Source organism: Bacillus rossius, chromosome 11 (genome assembly GCF_032445375.1).
Source record: "Bacillus rossius redtenbacheri isolate Brsri chromosome 11, Brsri_v3, whole genome shotgun sequence".
Lineage (NCBI taxonomy): Eukaryota > Metazoa > Arthropoda > Insecta > Phasmatodea > Bacillidae > Bacillus > Bacillus rossius.
Window position 1 is genome coordinate 29,853,114 of NC_086338.1, and position 19,599 is coordinate 29,872,712.

Below are 19,599 nucleotides of genomic sequence, written 5' to 3' on the forward strand. Positions count from 1 at the left end.
TATAATTTGATTGTAAGGGTGTTAGCAACTAAGGCCGGAATTACAATAGCCCGTCCATCCGTCATCCGCCTGTCAATTACGTGACCTGCACCCAATAAGATGGACTGAAAAATGTCATCCACTCGTCCGTCTAAAGCTTGGTAACTTTATACTTTTGACGGGTGAACGGATGTGGCTATAACCTCCTAATGTCTTCTAGGTGTTTGCATATAAAATATTATATTAAAATGTATTAAAGTTTTTTAATTGTTTAGCTGATTCCAAAATCATTTCTTAGCTCACGTTTAGACACATTTCGAAAGCTCATTTTTGAAACAAAAATGGTCTAAGTCACGGAAGTATTATAATTACGTATGGTAACTCTGGAAATGTGAAAATACATACGTTAGGTACCGAAAAAAAAACACTCTGAGTTTAATGAGTTTTAAGTAGCCTACTTACTTTACATAATCGTTTAAGTAATATAATTACATATGATAATTTTTTCCCCCAAATTGTTAAGTTTTCTCAACAGTTGTCAGCATTGACATGGAGAAATATTATGACGGACGAGCGGAGTGTTGTAAATCGCCAGCCGACCTCCGTAGCGTAGTCGGATGCACACCGGCTTATGGTGGGAGAGGTTCTGGGTTCGAGTCCCGGGTAAGGCATGGGAGTAAAATTAAGACTTATTCCAAAATATACACTTGCGATAAAAGATGATGAAAAAGAATAATGAAATTGATATTTCTGGCTAAACGGATACAGCTCAAGGCCAAAATTCAAGCAGTGAAGTGAAGTGAAGTGAAGTTGTATATCGCTTGGCAGCTGACGGACGAACGGATGACGGACGGATGCGACGGGCTGTTGTAATTCAGGCTTTACAATTCAAGTGTAGCAAAACAGAATTAAATCTTTATATATAAAAATCTCGTGTCACGATGTTTGACTGAGCTAATTTCCGAAACTACTGCCTTGATTTTAATGAAATTTCGCACAAATATTTGTAACTTTGTCCAACTTTATATATAGGCTACATTTTATTTTGATTAATGACAGCGTTTTACGAAAATCAGCTCCCAAGGGTGGTTAAGCACTGGCAACAGTGGGTACTCCAGCTCCATGACAACGGGATTTTGCAATGTTTATGCCTTCTGCGTCTTCATGGCAACGGGCATCGCTTAGATCGATTTTTTTTTTCAATTCGAGGCATATTTCTGTATAGATTTAATTATTATTTTATGTAAAATTATTTGAATTAAAAAATATATTTGTGCGAAATACCACTGACTGACTCATTACGATTGACTTGAAATCTTTCAACCGATTGAAACTTAGCATAGTTAGCTACTCATTTTGTGATGTATGTAGACGCTCACTAAGATATGATTTTCCGAAAATCAGCTTCCAAAGGGAGTTTTGGGGGTGTAAAATATCCAAATTTCAGTTTTTGGTAGAAAATCACCATGGTAACGGCTGTTGCTTTGTTGATGCTTCATTCGTCTCTATGGCAACAACTAATTCACTGTTAGTGCAGTCCTCATCACCGATGAAATTTTACGGGTACTTTAAATATCAAAAATTGCCCTTTTTTAATTTTATATAGACGAACTTGACAGTAATGTTCCTCATGTTATGCAGGATGACATTTTCCGAAAATCAACTCCCAATGGTGGTTAAGCCCGGGGAACAGTGGGACAGCGGGATTTTGCATTGTTTATTCCTTCTGCGTCTCCATGGCAACGAGCATTGCTTTGATTTTTTTTCCATTCGAGGTGCGGCAGTGGCGTACCCACAAGGAGGGATGAGTTGAGGCCATTATGCTACTGACTCAAACACAACTTCACACCACGTTGCACTCAACGAGGTCCCTTTCATCTGAGGCGAGATATTTACATTTCAGCTTTTCAATGTTTGTAACAGTCGTTTAAAATTACGCACCTTGCGATAATCAAACTTTTTTCTTCGTGTTATACGTACAGATGTACATTATTTAAATGAAAGTACCTGACTTGACAAAACGACCAAAAAACGTCCCCCGCCCCCACGTTTTATTATTTATTTATTTATTTATTTATTTATTAAAATTTGTGACATGCACACCAACAGCCGAAGCTTTAGAGGTGTGCACAGAACAAGTAATACAAACACGACACATACAAGCGAATAAATACAACATAAACAGGATAATAAAAGACGACACATACAAGCGAATAAATACAACCTACACAGGAAAATAAAGGACGACACAATAACAAACAAAACAAAACAAAACAGCAACTGAGATAATTTTAACTAATTGATCTAAAATTGGAAGAATAAACAGGATTATAAAATTACTCAGAATATTAGGGTAATCATAAAAATTAAAATTTGAAGTTTTTAATAAAATTTTCATATTTATTGAAATTTGAGATAAGTCTGTAAATTAAATCATTATTATTGTGTAAGGAACATAATAGGGATTGAAGGCGGCTTTTGAACTGCGGGACTCGAATACCAGAGTTATCAAGTAAGTATAAGCAATTAATTTTTGAACTATAGCACTTAAACACAAACAGGGCATCCAGATGGATGCGACGATTTGAAAGAGATTCTAATTTGGGTAATTGATGGTGTCTAGAACTAATTATTTTGAAAAATTTATTTTGTATGGATTCAATTTTGTCACTGTCGGTGGTGTTAATACTGTTCCAGATAACTGAGCAATATTCGAGTTTACTTCTAACTAAGGACAAATAAAGAGTAAGAATGGATTCAATATTAGATGCATAGTAAGTTATATAATTTATTAAATATAAGGTTCTACGGGAAAAGGATACTAAAGAATTAACATGTTGATGAAAGAATAGTTTGGAATCAAGAATAACACCAAGATCTTTTATACTAAGAGATTTGGAAATTTTTGAGTTGTCAAGAAAATAATCATATTTAACTGGATGAATTTTCCTTGTGAAAGAAATAATTTTTGTTTTATCTTTGTTAAGTGAAACTAAATTCATTTTGCACCAATTATCAATTTCAGTAATATCAGATTGAAGAAGCAGACAGTCATTTAAGGAGGAAATTTCTCTGGATATTTTAAGATCATCAGCAAACAGAAAACCAGTAGTATGATGAAGAACTTTAAAAATATCATTGATATAAATATTGAATAATAAGGGAGATAAAGTACCCCCTTGAGGCACACCAGAAGTAGCATGATATAAAGTAGAAGTTTTTTTATTAAGTGAAACAAAGAAACATCTATCTTTAAGGTAACTAGTAAACCAGGTTATATAATTATTACAGAGACCGAAGTTAGAAAGTTTAGCTAGTAAAATGGAGTGATTGACAGTATCAAAGGCTTTAGCCAGATCAAAATAACATGCATCAACCTGCCCCCTTGTTGTAACTTTATTGTATATAGGATTAATAAATGAGAGAAGATTAGTAGAAGTTGTCATACTATTTCTAAAGCCATGCTGATTAGGAGCTAATCTGTTGTTTATTGGAAAGTTAATATGTTTAAATATTATTTTTTCAAAGATTTTAGTAAAGCCATTTAATAATGATATAGGCCTATAATTAAATACACTGAGTTTACTACCCTTTTTATGTATGGGAATAACCTTAGCTATTTTCCATTTAGTGGGAAATACTTGTGATTTTAGACTTGTATTAAATAGATGCAACAATAGAGGCATTAGAATAAAAGAGCAGCCTTTAATAATGAAATTTGGTATACCGTCAGGACCAGTAGACATAGTTGGTTTTAATGATTTAATTCCCCATAAGACCTGGCTTTCTGATAAGAATGATACAGGAATTGAATCGTGAATAATATCGGGATCAATGATACGAGGGTGGTTGGTGGATGGTACATATACACTAGCAAAGTACTTAGCAAAGACATTAGAAAGAATACCAGGATCATTACAGATATCACCATTGACATTAAGAGAATGGGATTCACTATAACCATTTTTCATAACATTGACATATCTCCAGAATTTTTTAGGGTTATTCTTAACCTTATTATTGATACTACGATTCCAATTAGTTTTATCACGCTTAATAAGATTTTTAACTATTGCTCTATATTTAGAGAAAAGAAGGTAATACTGAGTATTATTGTTTCTTTTATAGAGTTTATGAAAGTGTTTTTTAGATTTTAAGGCATGAATTAATTCACCAGAGAACCAATAAGGATGTTTAGAGGCCTTACGTGTGGATAATGGAATGTGAGTATTGATTTTATCACAGATACAAGATGTAAGTTGATCTACAAGAGCATCTACATCAGTGGTGTTATAATATTCATCCCAATTGTGGGTTTTTAGAGAGTTATAAAGGCTTAAGTAATCACCAGCTTTGTAGTTTCTGAAAATAGAATCTGGAGTAAAATTGTGTGAGGTCGCCTCAATAAGTAGTTTAATAAGTAGGGTAGGATGATAGATATCCTCTTTGACCAGAGATTCAACAGCTTTTTCAACCACACAATGGGATAGATTAGAAATACAAAGATCTAGAAGATTATTGGAAGATTGTATTAGGTTGTGCTGAAATAAATCCAAATTAGATATGAAATCAAGCAGGCACTGAGCCTTGGATCTGACATGTGCACGGGCAATATTGAAATAGTGATTTCCTTTCCAATCTATCCCAGGTACATTGAAGTCACCTAAGATAATCATATTATCATGAGAATTAACGAGTTTTTGTTCAAGAGCTTCAAAATACAATGTGAATAGATTAGGTGATGTAGTTGGAGGAAGATAAATATTACCCAATGTTAAGTACTTATTAAAGGCAATTTTAATATTAATCCATACGGCTTCTACTCCACGATAGTCATATAATTGAATTAGCTGAACAGAAGGGAATTTATGTTTATTCACTGCGATCAACACTCCGCCACCACGTTCCATTGATGAGAGTAGCGGATCCCTATCAGTTCTAAAAATAGAATAATTATCGGTGAAATAATGAGCATTGATACATCTTTCGTTGAACCAAGTTTCTGTTAGACAGATTATGTCATACTGAGTATTAATAAGATTATCAAAGAATTCAACTGATTTTGTTCTAAGTCCTCTAACATTCTGATATGCAATTTCCCATTCATTAAGATTGGGCATTCACTGGGAAGTGAGTAGGAAGCACTCCTCCAGGCCCTGGCATAGAAGTTGCTGGCATAAAAGGTGACGATGTACTGCAGGAACTTGGAGGTAATTGGGTAGAATTACCGAGAGCTTCAGGAGATGAATTAGTACTAACAATTTGGTCTTGATGCAGTTTTCCAAAGAAAGGACTGATTAAACAGCCACTGGGCCAAAAAACAATATTATTAATTCTACTAAAATCTTCTTCCAGAACAGATACATGGAAGGAGGCGTAATAATTATGCTTTGTCCGGAGCTTGGCCACTTTGACTTGCTTGAGATTTAGTTCGTTGGAAATATAATCTACGACTTCTTGTTCCGTGACAGACGGCTCAAAACGCGTGACAAAGAGAGCTTTTGTTTTTTTGTAAATAGGTTTAGCAATTGTTTTTAATGTGGAAACATTCCTGATGCCAATTTGCAAGGGATTTTTCTTACGATCCGTGTTAGATAATTTTCTATCGGAGTTTTCATTATTCGTGGACTTGCGTGAATGTTGTACTACGGTGAAGCCGTCTTCGTCGACGAGCTGTTTACCGTTTTTCCTGATGACGTCGTTGGAGACACGCTGAGTTGTAAGTGGGTCACTGGTGCGCGCACTGTTGCCAGATACACCGGATGACTCGACACAAGCAGGTTTCTTGTTTGAGGAGACTTTTTTAACTACTTGACTGTATGAATTAACAGAATCAGTCTTAGAAGATAAGATCTGTTTAATCTGTTGCAGTTCATTTTTTATCTCTGCAGTTTCACTACGAGAGTCGATAAGAAGGGTTTTTAACACCATATTCTCGCTTTTTAACTCGTCAAATTTCATACTGAGGGATTTCACGGCCGAGATTAAGTCTTCCATGGTGGGATCCAGAAGTTTTACCGTCCAAGCTTCACTAGAAGATTTTTGCTTCGATGAACTTTCACTTGCTTTTTCAGAAATTCCCGGCGAATTAGAAATCACTTTTTTAGTAGGCGATCTGAACATTTTATTAACCGTGTCTGGAACTAATTCAATGATCGAATCATTATTATCGGGTAATGAAAACCCATGAAAGTCGGAAAGATTAAGCAGCGATGAATCAATTATGAGTCGAACTTAACGATAGTGAAGAAATAATAGCACATTAAAGCCGGGGAGCGCGCGCGCACGTCCGTCGGCTATGAACGCTCAGCCGTTTTATAGAGTTTTGTATTAAATTAGGTCGCAATCACCACTGTTACTCAATACCCAATTCTACTAAGCAAATGTAAAACATAATCAAAGCAGAGTTGAACTGATTATTCCATAGACCAATCACCGCGATTTGAGAGTTTAGACTGACCTATCATGAACCAACCACTGCAATTCAAATTTGTTTACATTTACTTACCAATTGGGCTGCTTGGTGACGTTTATTCTCTCGTTGCTCTGTGTTTAGAAATTGAGCTCGAATGACATGAGTGTTCATAATTTTCTTGCCTATTTCGGGGGGGGGGGGGTTTGAACCCCCAAAACACCCCCCCTGGGTACGCCTATGGATCACTCACCTTACGTGTGTTGGCCAATTATTGTGGGTGTACCTACCTGCTGTAGATTCTTCCTTCAGGTTGTGTTTGCCAGCATTTGAAGCCAGCGGAGGGGAGTGTTCTGTTTACTTGCAGCTACCATTTTAGTCATTTTTGTCTTTTTGTAATTTTTTGTTGTTTTCTATCTTTGTCACCTTGACGACCTTTTAGTCTTGGTCTTTGTCTTGTAAAAATAAAGATGTGTCGTGCCCACCGCAAAAGCCCTAGGCTGTTGGTGAGCATGTGACAAATTTAAAATAAATAAATAAATAAAAATAATTCAAAAGTAAATAGAAATATTTTAAAATAACATAATTTCTGATTGAAAACCATTTTAGATGTTGAAAAATTATCGGAGGAAATATCTTGGGGAGTGGTCGTAGAAATTTTATTTCTCAAAATGAAACCCAATGTCCAATACATTGTAAAGACCAGTGGCATGGTATTCATTACTGCCTTGGGGTTTTTTTTTTTTTAATGAAATAGACGAGGTAATTATTGTTCACTTCCACTCATGATTGCAGAAATGGCTAAAAACAAACAAAGGAAAACCAGCAAAGGAAGATATGATCTTCTTAATGAATAGGACAACATTGCTCCTGGTCGCTGTACTCCCATTTTCGGAGGTTGTGGACCATCTCAACCATGGAAGGGAAGGCACTGTGGTGGAACAATCACCTACACAATGTGAGGAAGTACTGCAAGAGCTGTATGTAATACCTGCTATAACACAGGCCAACAATAAAAAAAAATGTCTTTTGTCGCCTAGGATTTTGGAATTTATTTAAGCTACATATGGGGTGCTGTATCTAAATGTGAAATTGTTTTATTTCAATCAGCTCTACTTTTCGTGATAAGTGTGACAAAATAAGTAAAACTGCCTGCTTGACTCGAGCCACTTCGTCACTGGGGTACCCTGGGATGGGAATCCCATCCTTCATTTAAACGCTTAACTAAATTTGAATTTTAGCCGTGCAGGATAGATTGAAGTTGATAAAAAATGAGTGCCAGTAGAAGAAGTTGTGTAAATCATCTTGATGTGTTTTCCTACATATGCGGAGAATACACGTTAAAAGATAACAGAAAGACTGTTAGTGACCTTGTAAGGAGAGCTTATCATGGATACTTTGGTTTTAAGCTCTGTGATCAGGAGCAATCCTGGGCACGCATCAGGTTTGTCAAACTTGTACAGAATATTTATGCCAATGGACTAGCGGGAAAAGTAAAAGTTTGAAGTTCAGCGTACCGATGGTTTGGAGAGCACCCAAAAACCACATTGATGACTGTTATTTTGGTGTAGTAAATATTACTGGAATTAATTGAAACAACCGTAGCAAGTGAACGTATTCTGATTCAGTCTCTGCAGGATGCCTGATCCCTCACTCAGAGGAAGTACAGAGTAAGATAAAAATTAAAGCAGGAATATTTAATGACCCAGAAATAAGAAAATTCATTAAGGACCAAGCCTTCATAAATTCCATGAATGAGGCCAAACGAAAATCCTGGACTTAATTTGTTACTGTTGTCGGAAATTTTCTGGGCCAATGAAAAGCAGAAAATCTTGAACTGGTAAAAGATATGCTTAAAAACTTAAAATCCCTTGGATGCAACATGAGTATTAGAGTGCACTATTTACACAGTCGCCTGCACCATTTTCCTGAAACTTTAGGAGACAGCAGTGAGGAGCAAGATGAAAGATTTCGTCAAGATATTAAAATTATGGAGGACTGCTATCAAGAAAGATGGGATACACACATGATGGGAGATTATTGCTGGAGTTTAAAAAGGGACTGTTCCAAGACATATTCAAGAAGTTCACAAAAGAGAATCTTCCGGAGTGTTGAGTGACTAGTTGGTTCCATCAATGACTTGGTACTATATCTTAATATATATAAATCTCGTGTCACAATGTTTGTCCTCAATGGACTCCTAAACCACTTAACCGATTTCGATGAAAATTGGCATTTATGTGTAATTTTTTCCAACTTGAGAGATAGGATAGTTTTTATTTCGATTAATGGTCTTAATCTGATAATTTTAGAGTTTTCTAATGTGATGTATGTATGAGTTGGCAGAAAATCACCACGGCAACGGCTGTAGCATTGTTGATGCTTCATTCGTCTCCATGGCAACGACTATTTCATTGTTAGTGTAGTCCTCATCACTCATTAAATACAGACCACCAATTTTTAGATATATACAGGTAAATAACTATACACTGGTAGAACAAAGTCGGTCGGGATTTGAAAGTGATATAAATTATTCAAATTAAGAAGACAATTACTAACTACATCTGATTTCTAAAAAGGTCCAGTGAACTCTTTACCAAGTCAACCGATTTCGATGAAAATTGGCATTTACGTGTAATTGTTTCCAACTTGAGAGATAGGGTAGTTTTTATTTCGATTAATAGTCTTAATAATTTATAATTAATAATAAACTGATTATCAATGTTGATTGGTGTTTAAGCCCGGGAAACAGTGGGTACTTCGTCTCCATGACAACGTTGCGTGCTTGAGAGTCGGGAAACCATCGGTGCTATTCGTTTTTTCTTCGGTACATTACAAAGCATTGTATTAAGTTTTTGTCAAAATTAATTAATTTTCATTTTATTTCATTTATTATAACTGTAAATAGGAGATTTGGTCTCATTTTCCCCCCCATAAATACAACTGTGCGAAACCGGGTCGGGCAGCTAGTTTGTATATATAATATTAGTATATACTAATAATGTTTGCATAATATAATAATATATGTATAATATAATATTTGTGTAATTTAATAATAAGAATTTCATGTTTAATTTTTAGATTTGATTCATGGATTTAACCTAGAATATCGTAAAACAAACATTTCACTAAAATGTTTTATCTTAGAAATTTGACCTCCTAGGCAAAACAAAAAAATAATGCCATATTTGAATTCAGGGCACCAAATTCACATGCAATCAGTTCCAAATACCCCGGCACCAAAACTGTTGTTGGCCTGTGAAATTTGGTGGTGTTTACCAGGTGATAATTGAGTCATGCAGACAATGACTGGCAGTTTTCCTGAATAACTCCTTAGAATATTTCTTAAATTGTGCATCTTAAAGGATTTCAGGCATTATTGTTGACCTTCTGAATAGTTGTGAGGATTCTTACAGAGTCCCAGGTGCAGTGTGTACGCACGCACGCATGCTGTTGCAGGCTCCACAACACCGGCGCCCACCTCAGCTGTCTTCTCGTGCCGTCGTAACCATTGCAGGCACCATTGCAAGTATCACAACGCAGCAGCCCACTATCTGCAGTTCCTCCCCACAATTATTCATCAGGTCAGTGTCCAGTGTGTGTGTTACATGAAATGTTGACATGCATAACGGCCTCAGAAAATTATTTTATCAATAATGACTGTTTTTTATGCTATGTGTTTTGTGCATGGCTTGAGTATTTATGGTATATTAGAAGGCTGGTTACCACTAAATTTTACATTACTGTAAAATATTTGTTGGAGAAAGAATATAGGAAATAAGGTACATATTTATTAGAGGAGTTTGAGTTTTCCCTCAATCACTTTCCCACAATTGACGCTTTTCCTTTTAGCCCCTTGAAAAGTGTAATAATGGGTTTTGCTCTAATATATTTGTCCCCTAAAAGCTATTAATCCCAAAATACATTAAAAAATGTCTTTGTCAATTCATTGGTGATAGCCCAGACCTCATCGTGATTGGACTTCTATCCTTTTACATTAGAACCCCTTTGTTACAAACTCTCATAGTTCTGGAAATAGGCTTGTAACAAACATTTGCGGTTTATGGACCCATCCCTGACCCTGATGTGCAGTTTTGCTGTGCTTGGGTGAAATGGACAATCAATTTTTATTTTTTACCCAGGTGAAGAAGATAATTGCCCTAGCTGTCAAGACAAGATAAACATCCCCAGCGGCATCCATTGGACAGTGGATAGTCGCTGGGTGTATCTACTTTGACAAACATGCAGCATGACGGTATAAATTGGTCATTTGTAACGTTTATAGTTTATAGTGTTACCACTCACCACCTCCGGCTAGCTCAAAATTAGGTGATGAGTGGAACATACAGGTTAGTAGCAGATCACGAAAAAATTCTTACTCAATGTTCGATTTATTACCTGTTTTTTTATTCATGTAAAAATCAAAATATATTCAGAACAGATAAAAAAAAATTAAACTGTTTATTCAAAAAGGAGAAAAACACGGAGCCATCGCCCGGCCATGGCCTGCTTGGCCCGGCAATCAAACAATGACCGCCTGGCCCGGTGCTCGGACAATGACTGATTTTACAGCCTTCCTTCCCTTTGTGCGGGCAGTGTCCTGGGCTCGCTGACGTAATTCTCAGCAAATCACGACGCATGCTAACAAAAACTTCCACAAAATGCTTACATACTTCTGTTCCCACGACGCAGCGATTTTTTTCTCTTTCTCACACTCCCGTGACCGTGACTCACACGCCTAGCGTGTGAGACAAAGCCTCGGTTTTGGAAATAACTAAGGAGAATCACGTCAGCATGCCTTCCCACACAAAGAAGCCAGCAAAAAAATACTAGAAAAATAAACCTATGAATTTTAAAAATAAAAACAACTAACTCGGAGAATTACGTTCACAATAACTTCTGAAAAGAAAAAAATTAACATCTAAGCTGAAATATGACAAAAAATTTATACCAAATGATTATTACTGGATTGCATGAGGAAGGCTGTAATTTGGGTTGTTACAAAAGCTGCATGTTTTCTAGCAGATCCACACAAGTTTCCTATGCCACATTTTAAATGAAACTAACCACTGAGTGGGCACAGCATTGTGAAGTGTTTTTAGAGAGGTAAAGGCTGATTAGTTTGCTTACAGTTCTATATGTTTTAACTCTCTTCCCAGTAAAATTGAATAAGTCAATAATGCGGTTGTTAAGAGACTTGACGAACCATGATACATTGCCGTTTTTCTGCTATAGTTTTCTTTCATTGTTTTCTTTTTTTTACCTTACTAAATATAGTATAAAATAAAATCCCTGAACAACACTACCCCCTAAAAAAATCCAGAGAATGCAGAAAAAATTTTCCTAACCGACAGGAAAAAGTATTTTGTGATACTGAACAATTCCAAATTTTGGGATCCCACACAGCCTTACTTAAATACTCATTTTCCGCAAATCATAAATTTTTAGTTTTATTATAGACAAAACACTCATCGATAACAACTGTTCGCTAAATAAAACCTAAAATGTAACCAAATCTTATTCCTAATGAGTAGATTGCCCACAGTGGACCAAAAAATTCTGAAAGGTAACAATATGAACTTTATTATCTTTGAAAGATTTGTGCAATGGGAGTGCATGACTTGATGTAAGTTTTTGGACGTACACCATTGCTAAGAACTTTTTCTGTGAACTTTTCTTGATTTTTATCTATTTGTGTCAAACATTTTCACTTACGTGTTAACGTTAAGCAATTATTCCTAAGATGTTGTAGGTGGTGGCCTTGGTAGATGTAAACCAAAATTGGTCATTATCAACATTACATTATGTTGCTGAGATTACAGTGCTTATTGTAACCAAAGTTTTATCTTAAGCTCATTGTGTTTATAGGTTGCTTGGACCCTACCCAACTTGTTAAGAAACTCTGCAAGTCTTAGGCACCTGGATCTGTAGACATTCCTGAGGAAGCAGACATCTACACGTAATGTTCTCTCAAGTGTCTTCTAATTGCAGACACTAGTCCTGTGTGAATTTTCAAATACGAATAGTTTATTATTTGTATTAATTTTGACCAACCACACCAACACTTCAAATAATAACGAGTATTTGTTTGATTACGAATATTTGACATAGCACACATTGTGAGTGAGTTTAACTCATGTCTGCCATATAAATACCCTTTTTTTAATGGCTTAACGGGACTTCATAGCCAAAATCGTGTGAAAATAGGGTTTAAATATGTACATATGAACTAATTTAAATATTATTTGGGAACACAGCATTAAAAAAAAATATATTTTTTTGGGAAGTGGAGTGGATTTCATGTTATTTTGCAATAATGTGTCGAGTAGCAGGTTCTGTAAAATAAAGCGAATAGGAACACTGAAATGAAATGTTGGTTGGTTAGGTAGAATTAGTTAAGCTGCATGATTTAAAACAAAATGGTATGTATAATTGAAGAGTGGAAATGTCAAATGTTGTAAGTGCCATCTTAATAATTTTACAGGAGAAGCAAAAAATCTTCTGAGTCTGTTAATACTTAACATAGTACTGCCACAATATAAAGGAAGATTCTTCAGCATTACAAGTAGTAAGTTGTATAGTGCGCCATTACCAGAAAAGCAATGACATAGAGCAAAAAAAGCAATAAAATAAGAACGTTATATGTGCCAAATGAAGTGATCATCGGGTTTAAGTGCCATTATGATTGCCGTATATATTCAGGGTTGAATTCGATTATTAGTGTTAACACATATTTAAACGCAAAACTTCATTTGGAGAAACCAAACATTACTGGTCACCATTAGAAAAACATTTTACAGGCAGTAGAACAAACTACAATGGGATAATACACGAATGCTGTGTTGTCAGAGAAGGGTAGGCTGTAAAACATCACTTTATGGAACATAGGCTAATGTTACATGTAACCAGTGTAACAGAATACGTATTACATTTTTACACAGGTGTACCAACTAACTGTCTATAATAGTCCCTGTGTTCTTCAGGAAGAAATGGTATCATTGTTAACAGGTCTTTTTTTTTCTCAGCTGACACACTGGGTAGATCTTTCACAGTAAGCACAGCATTCTGTAAATCAACCACGGTTTTTCCTCGCTTTAAAACAGGGAAAGCTTGCCACTCTTCCAATTCAAAGTAAGTGTTTTTGATAGCTAGGCCTACCTGTATTTGAGTTGGATGGGTTTGAGCACCCTTAATCATTGTGGACTTAGAAATGTTACATTTACTCAATATCAGCAATGAGTTTGCAACATTCTTCAAATCAAAGAAGTCACATGAATCAATTGCAACTACATGAAAAGGATTTACAGCTTTCGCTGTCAACAACCTTATGTAAATCGTGGGTAACGAAGGCGTTGCTTACCTTCCTTCGTTTATAATAGCGAAGTCTCTATCACAACTCAAATAACTAAGACCACTTACCAAGAATTTGTGTACAATTTCTTCAAACCACCCTAGACTCACTAGGAACATCATTAAAAATACAATCGTGCTGTTTTTATTCTGGCCAGCGCAGTTGTCTGACCATATTATAAGTTTTTTACGTTTTAGATGTCCCAAGTTGAAAATTTTCTGTAAGCATGACGCAACCTCGAAGCTACCGCGTGAAGCAATGTTTTCGTCCCACATACACATGAAAGCATTATTGTGGTCACTAACATGAACCCCTAAATTGTAACAACTCAACTGCCTGCAGTAATACATATTGCTGTAAGTTAATGTCGGTACCGACAATACTTGCTGCATGTCAATGGACATTACTGTGCTATCGCAGGTGGGCAGTTAGGCATTAGCTGAGCCAATGGCCATCAATTCCATAGCACGTTTGTATTTTTTGTGATGTACCTACCTGCTGTAAAATTTTAGCTTTTGGCGAGCATTCATTACTAGCCTGAATCTGTAAATGTAACATGTCACACTGTTTGCATGTGTGCGAGGTTTATGAAACGACACGTGTGCAAACGATGTTTTAAACACTGACATGTAAAGTTTGTAAGATACGTGGCTGTCTGGATATAAAGATTTGTAGCATGCATAAAGACGTGATACATTCAAATCTGGGCTCAAATACTCTTTACATGACTTAGCGTGACCTTAGTGACTTTGGTCATGTGGGAAACTGTTTATGTGATCTTTAATGTTTTGTCTGTCTCAGTCACTCAATGTGTTATGACGGGGATTGTTACCGCGGTTGTCTATGTAGATGGATACCCCTTCTTTTTTTCTGGCTTGAAGTGTTTGTAAAAATCTGTGTCTAACCCCAAAAATGTCTTTGAATGTAGTTTTACAAACCTGTCTTGTGGTACCATTTGTGTCCGATATTAAATAGCACAACGTGCACTAATGACGACTGTTTGCTGGATCGTCATATTTACCATGTCTCCGTCTACCTATTTCAGTTACCTGCATTAGTCCTAACAAGTATGTTCCTTGTTCGTTTTCACTTGGTAATCCATGATAATCATTAAACAGTTTTAGCTTCCACTGCCAAGGTATATTACTGCATTGATAACTGCATTTACAGGTTGCCTAAAACAATATTACATTCACAATTAGAATGTTTCACGCAACATCATATGCTGTGTTACACATAACATTGCAACTTAACTGAAATGTAGTAGCCTTAGTGATGCATTAAAATTAAGCGCCAAATCATTATTCGTTCATCATTCTGAATGATTACTAACGATGGTTTCTTAGGAATTACAGTTTTTGTTTTCCTCCTCGCATAAGATTGTCCCGATATTCACCTTTTGTTTTGATCATCTCTCCAAGTGCATTTCTTCTTTCCCGTACTGCTATTACTTACTTCCATTACAAATTATTCAATTTGCATTCTTTCATGCACATATAGACACAACAAAATATGATAGATGTTTGTAACTGCGCATAACAACAGGACGGTAATGATACACTAACAATCCATGCTGCATGGCACTTAGAACACCGAACGGCAGCACCGCTTGGCACATAGGCCGGCACTATCTGTTGTAGAGTGTTTGAACTACTTCCAGGGTGTATTGGCACTTGTAACATTGCTGAGGATACGAAACTAAGCAAATAGAACAATACTGTGAGATAAAACTATTTTTTCAGAAATCGGCACTTAGAACGTTTAACATTTCCACTCTTCAATTATTGTAGCCGAATTAACCCAACCTACCTTTCACTTAAGTATTAGTTGTCTAATTATGCAGAAGATACTACACTTTTATTTTTTCATTTTCCTATGTATTTGTTACATGATGTAAAAAAAATTTTTAGTGGAATTTAATTTTAATTCTTTCTTTTAAAATTTGATATTCGTATTCAAGAATAATTTGTAATTCATATTGTTATTTGATTCTAAATTTAAAAAAAAATTATATTCACAGGAGCCTAACTGACACATTTCCTACACAAGGAATAAACAAAGACATCAAGACAGACATAATGTTAATGATTTTAATTTAATGCAGGCCTGCCGTTATTACGGATTTTATCCGTTTTCACGTATATTTGAAGCTTAAAACGGACTAACAGATAAACGGCGACATTCAGGGATATTTACGACGCTTCACTGATATTTTCATATTTGAATTTCGTTTGTGTAAATATTTACATTCAACTACCTTTTTGAAGTAGAGCTGTAGCAAACCGTATGTATTCGTTACTGAGTAACGGGTGCGCCGTCTATATACGAGTAACGAAACGTTACACACGGCTGCATTTCGTTACTCGCATGTTTCGTATGTTTCACGCATGCGCGCGCATATTCGATGAATTTACGTTACAAAGAACGATGTCTGTTTATTAAGTAAAGTATAATTTGGAAATTCGTCATCCAAGTTTTTTTTACTGTTTATTAAAGGTATTGTGTGTGTAGACAAAGTTTGAGATTGGAACAGAAACAACGTAAGAAAGTCTTTTTTACAAATTAGAAATATGTATGTTTTGTTTTTTATTATCGCGAATTTTCACGTTTTTTTTATTATCTTAAAAGAGATAATATAATAAGGCCGCTCTAATGAGATTTAATCGTTTCTTGGTTAACAAAAACTGTTAATTATCAAATATTGTTAATTGTATATATTCTATTTATTATTATTTACTCGACGTCATACTGTACGCGTATGCAATACGACTCGATTCGTTGCATGTTATGCGGTATCAGAAGTAACGAGTAACGATACGATAGTAACAAGTACTGATTGTTATAGTAACGAATACATACGGGTACTCTTTTTTTCGTTACTTTTACACCTCTAATTTGAAGTTGTCAAACCATACAAGGCACAAGCTTTCAACAGTAAAGCAAACACTCACATTAGGTGTAGCGCCATGGAACTTCCAATCGTTTAACCACAAACCAAAAACATATATTCCCACATATCGTTTCATAAAGTACAATATCTATGGTTTCGGGGGAAATGTTTTTTGTTTGTTGAGTTAAACGCTAAGAAGTGTCATGGCGTCAGTAAACACTGGTATTTTTTGCCGTTACAATGTTTTAGGTGCGGCATTTGTTTACAAACTTCTTACGTGATTTAAGTAGTAGTTTTGGTCTTAGCTGATTGTGATGGAGAAAAAACAAAAGGCTTCGCCGGACAGGTCACTTTATAAACAGCATTATCGTAAAGAATGGGAGCAAGAATTGAAATGGTTGAGGCGTGGCAAAACGGAATTTTCCTTTGTTGGTTCGACTTGCAACTCGGAACTGAACGTGACAAACAGGGGCGGATCCAGGGCCGGGCGACCCGGGCAATCGCCCAGGTCCCCGCGCCTAGTGGGGCCCCGCGTCTGTCCTCACCCTAGCACCTGCCATGTAAGGTGTACACCCCTAATGTTTATTAGAACCTCTTTTATAAGTATTACCCGCAACATGCAGGGGACGAGTGTCAGATAATCGGCGATGCTGATAAGTGTTTGCTCCAGGTTACAGTTATCACAGATACGGCGACAAGGCTTTGCTCTGAGTGTCATTTTCCTTTGATATATCTCTGGGGAAGAGCGGTGAAAAGTACACACAGTTGTGCTTTTTTTGTTTTATGTTTATATTACTGCTGCCAGTTATCAAAGGAATTGAAAGTATAGGTCGCTATATAAATTAACCCTAATTTACATGTGGCATATATTTGAGTATTTGTACAAAAAAATTAAAATTTATGTTAGTATTTTTATTTTTCTTCTTTGTATAATTTTATTTTATGTGAAAAAATATTGTATGTATGTAAATGAAAAAAATGAAATATTATTTTTTGTTTTTTCTTTTGATTTTTTATATATTTTTTTAATAATTTCACTTTTAAAAATAGTCACAGCTTTTATAAACTTATAAAATGACCAGATGTCACCAGAATTAAATTGTATGCATTAATAAAACTAACCCAATTACAATTTACTACGAAAGAAAATTTCTTTACCATCGTCGAAATTTAGGTTCCATGTAGGCTCGAAAGTTTAATTTTCTAATTTCCCGGTAGAGTGATCACAAATCCCCCTTTCCCTAGAGGTATTCCATACTCCAGTCTGATACGACACCCCCCCTTCTTCCGAGATACAAGGGCCCCGCTGAAATAATTTGTCCAGGGCCCCGCAGAGTCTAGGTCCGCCACTGGTGACAAAGGGCGGCTTGAAGACGCAAGTTCATGCGAAAAACCAACGAGCTGCTGATCAGAGTTGTTCTTTGATGAGTTTTGTAACCAAACCAAACAAAATAATTGATGCGGAACTGTTGTGGGCGAACTTCGTTTGTGAAAACAATTTATCTGTGAAACTCAGTATAATTTCACGAAACTTGTCCCGCAAATGTTTCCAATAGTGAAATCGCAAGAAACTTTCATTGTTCTCCCACTAAAACTAGCCAAATAATTATTCAATCTTTGGGTAAATCAGCTGCAGATTATGTTACCTATGCAATGAAGACACAATTTTTCACACTGATGATTGATGAATCAACTGACAGTCACTAGGCAGGTTGTAGTGTTAGCAAAGTTCTTTCCATCTGAGATTGTTGAAACTCATCTGTACAAAGTGTTGGCTTTGAATGGTGCTGTAACTGGAGAAAATCTGCTGTGGAAAGGGTTTTCAGCAATCTCAAGATGGTTAAAACTGTTCACAGATCATCAATGATCACCAATGTTAAATGCGCTGTTGCATTGCAGAATGAGAACATCTGCAGATCTGGCTTTCAAGCCCACTGACGAGATGTGGAAAAGAGCACAGAACATGAAAAAGTAGTTAGTTAATGATGTGAATGGCATAAAGTGTCACAGTATGAAATTATGGGAAAACATGTTTTCCACTGCTTTGTAAACTTGCAAAGGCAATGATTATTCTTCCACATAGCAATGCAGGGGTGGAAAGGATATTTAGTAAGCTCAACCTTATCAAGACAGCGCACAGGTCATGTCTTGAATCGCCAATGCTAAATGCTTTGTTGCATATATCTTCTAGGAAGATTATGGCAGAATTCCAGTCAACAGAAGAATTGAGGAATAGGGCAAAATATCTGAAAAAGTGATATTTAAATACTGCCAGTGGTGAAGTGTAGGCTACGTGTGTGTGTGTAAATACTTGTATAAAGTGTTAAAAATGGAATTGTTTTGATTGAAGTATAGTTATGTACATTATGATTGAGTAATTTTCATAAAAATTGCATAATTTTTTGTATTTTTTAATGTACAGGATTTTACAGGATATTTTATATTCAAAACAAGGTTATTACAGGATATTTCACATTTCAATCAAGGATATTGTTTTCAAAGTGGTGGCAGCCCTGATTTAATGATTCATTATTTGTAGACTTTAAATCTGCTATAATATTACAATATACAATACCTGTTTAAAAAAATTATCTTATATTTAATAACTAGAGACAGGTGTTTTCGGTGAAAAAATTTGCACAATTTCGTTACTTTTTACGAGATGATTTCTGTATATTTTTCGCTATTTTATCAGTAGTTTCGTCAAAAATTTCGTTGATTTTAAAACTGCAGTATGAGGTTTATAAATATAAGTTCTACATGAATGTGTTTAATATGTCATTTAAGAGTAGAACTACACAGTTTCATACATAACTTTACCAAATATTTGCACAGAACAGCAACAATTCAACAACTATGCAGAGCATTTCCGTATATTACTGGCAGACGGCAAGTTCCCAGCGACTTAAAAAAAAATAAAAAAAATAAATAAAATAGTGGTGGATAATTAAAATGTGTTATAAATTT

At 35.6% G+C, this 19,599-nt stretch overlaps 1 long non-coding RNA gene across 9 annotated transcripts in view; it reads left to right on the top strand.

Annotated features, from left to right (window-relative positions):
- Window positions 1–19,599, top strand: part of LOC134536753 (uncharacterized) — a 64,834-nt gene that overhangs the window by 42,058 nt on the left and 3,177 nt on the right. For 8 of the 9 annotated variants that reach the window (XR_010075863.1, XR_010075865.1, XR_010075868.1 and 5 more), the window contains 3 exons: window positions 9,851–9,975; window positions 10,534–10,646; window positions 12,260–12,350. This is a non-coding gene — a long non-coding RNA (uncharacterized LOC134536753). The remainder of the gene's footprint in view (window positions 1–9,850; window positions 9,976–10,533; window positions 10,647–12,259; window positions 12,351–19,599) is intronic. The other variant, XR_010075864.1, reaches the window with a different exon arrangement.